The 4,358-nt window shown below is 43.4% G+C and overlaps 1 protein-coding gene across 5 annotated transcripts in view; it reads left to right on the forward strand.

The window, feature by feature from the left end:
* The window catches only part of LOC143277982 (uncharacterized), a 44,370-nt gene extending 43,915 nt beyond the window's left edge, over positions 1-455 (forward strand). For all 5 annotated transcript variants that reach the window (XM_076582991.1, XM_076582990.1, XM_076582994.1 and 2 more), the window contains one exon: positions 1-455. This exon is cut by the window's left edge and continues 1,244 nt beyond it. The gene's annotated coding sequence lies outside the window, so the exon portion shown is untranslated.
* Positions 456-4,358: the final 3,903 nt, after the last annotated feature.

Consider the following 4,358-nt stretch of genomic DNA (forward strand, 5'->3'; position numbering starts at 1 on the left):
TTTTCTTATAATAATCTACCTTTCCTGTGATACATAACATGAACACTTTTTTTTTTTTTTACACTAATATTCACATGCACTCCCTTTCCTTTATCCACTACTTGACTCCTTTCCGTCTAAAAACACTTAGAGTGAATAGACGTTAACTCTCTCCATACGAACGGCGAAAGAGACGACGTTAACAGCGTTTCATCCCAATTACCATCATCAAAATATTGCAAGCGGAACGCTCTTATACTGAAGAGGTGAATATCGAATGTTGACAAAGAATACCACAGTTCTGACGACGGAAGCTAAAGGTTGGGTCATGCAGACACCCACTGGACATCCGAGGGGTCTGTGTAGAGGAGAAGAGAGGACTGGCCGTACTGAGTGAGTTAAACTGAAGATAAACACTACTATCAATTACCATATTCATGCACATATCAAACCACAACGAATCATAATAACCCTGTCTCTGTGTGTGTGTGTGTGTGTGTGCGTGTGTGTGTGTGTGTGTCTGTGTGTGTGTGTGCGTGTGTGTGTGAGTGTGTGTGTGTGTGAACAATGCGAGCCTGGGTTTGTGTAACCAACGACTACGGATCCAGCCTCTAGTTGTCCGTGTGTGTGTGTGTGTGTGTGTGTGTGTGTGTGTGTGTGTGTGTGTGTATTTGCGTGGAGGGAGGAAGGGGGGGTCGGCGGAGGAGTAGTGTCACATTTAGCAACCCCCCCCCCCCCCTCAACCCCCCTCCCGCACACACACACACACACACACACACACACACACACACACGTACACACACTGACAATCACACAGACACACACACACACACACAAAATTGACATTATACACCACACACACACACACACGCACACATTGACAAACACACACAGACAATGACACACACACACACACACACACACATATATATATATATATACACAACGCCAAACTGGTTATTCTGTGTGTGTACAGTTGTAAATTATTTACGTTTATACGTGCATTCATTTGTATCGGGCCCTGTATGCAAGCATGGTATGTCTGCTTGCGTGTGTATATACTGAATGTCTGGATATCCATTTATCTATACAATTGTCTGCATATCTGTGTGTGTGTGTGTGTGTGTGTGTGTGTGTGTGTGTGTGTGTGTGTGTGTGTGTGCGCGCGCGCGCGCGAGCAAAACGTAATTACTATCATGATCAAATAGAAGAGCAAGCAAGCAAGAACTTAGCTCCTCAGATAATTCGAAAACCCCTTTATATCGTCACACACACACACACACACACACACACACACACACACACACACATTATATACAACGCCAAACTGATTCTGACACGTCCTTCCCCCCAAGCCCCCCCAACCCCGAAAAAAGAAAAGTATATAAAAAATATATCAATCATCATCATCGTCGTCATTATAATCATCTCCTGACGTTTCCGCGGATCAAGTTCAAGAAGTTTTATGAATGAGCGATGAAAGCGAGGTTATTTTGCCCTTGTGTTTTGTTTGGTTTTTATATCAATTAATTGGCAATATTCACAACAACTTTCATATCCCGATTACGACTGAAAAAAAAAAAGCAATAAAGGCTTATGACGCTTTCTGTGTGTGTGTGTGTGTGTGTGACTGTGTGTGTGTAACAGAGAGTCTGTGTGTGTGTGTGTGTGTGTGACAGAGTCTGTGTATGTGAGAGAGACAATATGTGTGTGTGTGTGTGTGTGTGTGTGTGTGTGTGTGCACGCACATATGAGTGTGTGTGTGCGTGTGTATGACACAGAGTTTGTGTATCATGCGCGCGCCGGCGTGTGTGTATGCTTGCGTGTGTGTGTGTGTGTGTGTACGAGACAGAAAGTCTGTGAGAGTGTGTATGGGTGTGTGTGTGTGTGTGTATGTGCGCACACGCACATGAGTGTGTGTGTGTGTGCGAATGAGTCAAGAGTTGGTGTGTATGTGCGCGCGCGCGTGTGTACACGTGTATGCATGTGTGCTTTGCCCTCCTTCCTCGCCTGGCTGACGATCGTGGCCTGTCGTCTGGTTAAATCGTTGGCAACCCGCACCCCTTTCTCTCCCAGCTTGGCCCCGATAGACTTTGTCAGTTAAAACTGACACACAAAGAGAGGCATGGGGGCACACACACACACACACACACACAGAGAAAGAAGGAGAAAGAGAATAATCAGACAGTGTGTGAGTGAGAGAGAGAGAGGCGAAGATAGACACACAGAGAAGAACAAACAGAGATATACACAACAACAACAACAACAATAATCATCATAAAAAATATAAGACGTAGAAGAGGAAGATGCTGGTGATGAACAACATCCCCCCGTCCCCCTTCCCAAAAAAAACCCAACTCCATAACAAACACCAACAGCAACTATTTTTGTGCGTTTATTGTCTCACGTTAAAAAAGACTAGCACCCAGAACACAATCAATGTCTAGCGGAGGGAGTGGGAGTCAGTGTAGAGGTGGGGATAAAAGCGAGGAGTAAAAAAATCCCCAGTCCTATAATAATTCTTGGACTCGAACCTGCAGACACTCTCTTCCTGGAAGGCCACATTATCACCTTGGCCACCGCTGCACTGTATCTATCTATCTATCTATCTAAAAAAAAACTAAAACAATACACGATTTTATATCTTACAAACAGATCTCTTGTCTGAATAAGTGAAACCTGCAATCGACCACAACACAACCAAATAGCAAGTTTCGGTTTCAGTTACAAGGAAGTGTTAGACAAAGCATAAAGACTACGACATAAGTGCCATGCCATATCCACTTTTATTTAAGAAAAAAACCCACAGAAAACTGTATATATATATCTATATAATGTACAGAAAAAAGTGTAGGAGTGGTTGTGTGTGGGGGGTGAAGGTGGGGGAGGTGGGCGGGGAGCAGGAGAGCCGACTCCAGACCTTTGACCTTACCACGCACCCAACACCAAACCCAACCCAAGGTCAAGCCTTGAGGAAAAATGAACACATCTTCTTCTTCTTCTACTGCTGCTGCTGCTGCTGCTTCTTTTTCTTCTTCTTTCCCCTCAGCTCGGTGGAGAGGTGGTAGAATGGTTAAGACGCCTCATCTGCCAACACACTGAGAGCCCGTGAGGATACAGGTTCGAATCCCGCTCTCCTGACTTAAACCCTTTTTCCTGTAATTGTATTTAGATTTTTTTTTTTAATTTCACCATCATTTCACCCTCATTTGCCCAGTTTCCCCAAAACCCTCCATTCATTCACATCTCCCACCCCTTCTAACCGGTAATACCCAAATGTATTCACAAATTCTTTAACAAAATGTCTTCAATCACCGATATGTGCGACGGGACGTTAAACAACAAGAGAGGCAAGGCCTTCAAGACTCACTTGTGATAAATTACGTCCCCTAACATTAATTACAGAGTAATTTCCCTTCTTTACTATCTGCACCAAAACGTTTGCAAAATAAATAATTCCATGCTTAGCAAAAGAAGTTCCTGTTTGAACAAAAAAATGATAATAATGACTCCTCTTGTTGTTGTGTCAGAATAAGAGGTCAAAGTGCCAAGTTTAGAGAATACAAAAAATATAAATATAACAGTAAATGCAGTTTGCATATAATTAGGCTTCTTTTTTTTTTTTTTAAATTTTGTGCCCATCCCAGAGGTGCAATATTGTTTTAAACAAGATGACTGGAAAGAACTGAATTTTTCCTATTTTTATGCCAAATTTGGTGTCAACTGACAAAGTATTTGCAGAGAAAATGTCAATGTTAAAGTTTACCACGGACACACAGACACACGCACACACACACACACATACAGACAACCGAACACCGGGTTAAAACATAAGACTCACTTTGTTTATACAAGTGAGTCAAAAATTCCTCCCCCTGACTAAGCACGTCGGATCAGGCTGCTCGTCAGGGGCGTGCCCGGCAGATGCGTGGTGTAGCGCATATGGGGTTGCCCGAACGCAGTGACCGCCTCCTTGAGAAAAATGGAAACTGAGAACTGCGGAGGAGAGTCCCTGGGGGTACAGCGCAGAACAACTTTCACACCAGATGCCTGCTCCACGTCTGCTGCTTGCTGTGCTGTCAACGCCTTGGGGTCTCTCTTGGAGTTCAAACTTCAAAACCCCTTCAGTGACGGAGGAGAAACAGCGGAATGTGGTGTTTTCAAGTCATAAACTGAACAATTTCCAAAACAGTTAGTCTAAAAACTGAGAAAACGGTCTGGAGATTTGTATTTGTATTTCTTTTTATCACAACATATTTCTCTTGTGTGAAATTCGGGCTGCTGTCCCGAGGGAGAGCGCATCGCTACACTACAGCGCCACACTTTTTTTTTTTTTTTTTTTCCTGTGTGCAGTTTTATTTGTTTTTCCTATCGAAGTG

This window comes from Babylonia areolata, chromosome 35 (assembly GCF_041734735.1).
Source record: "Babylonia areolata isolate BAREFJ2019XMU chromosome 35, ASM4173473v1, whole genome shotgun sequence".
NCBI classification, from domain to species: Eukaryota; Metazoa; Mollusca; class Gastropoda; order Neogastropoda; family Buccinidae; genus Babylonia; species Babylonia areolata.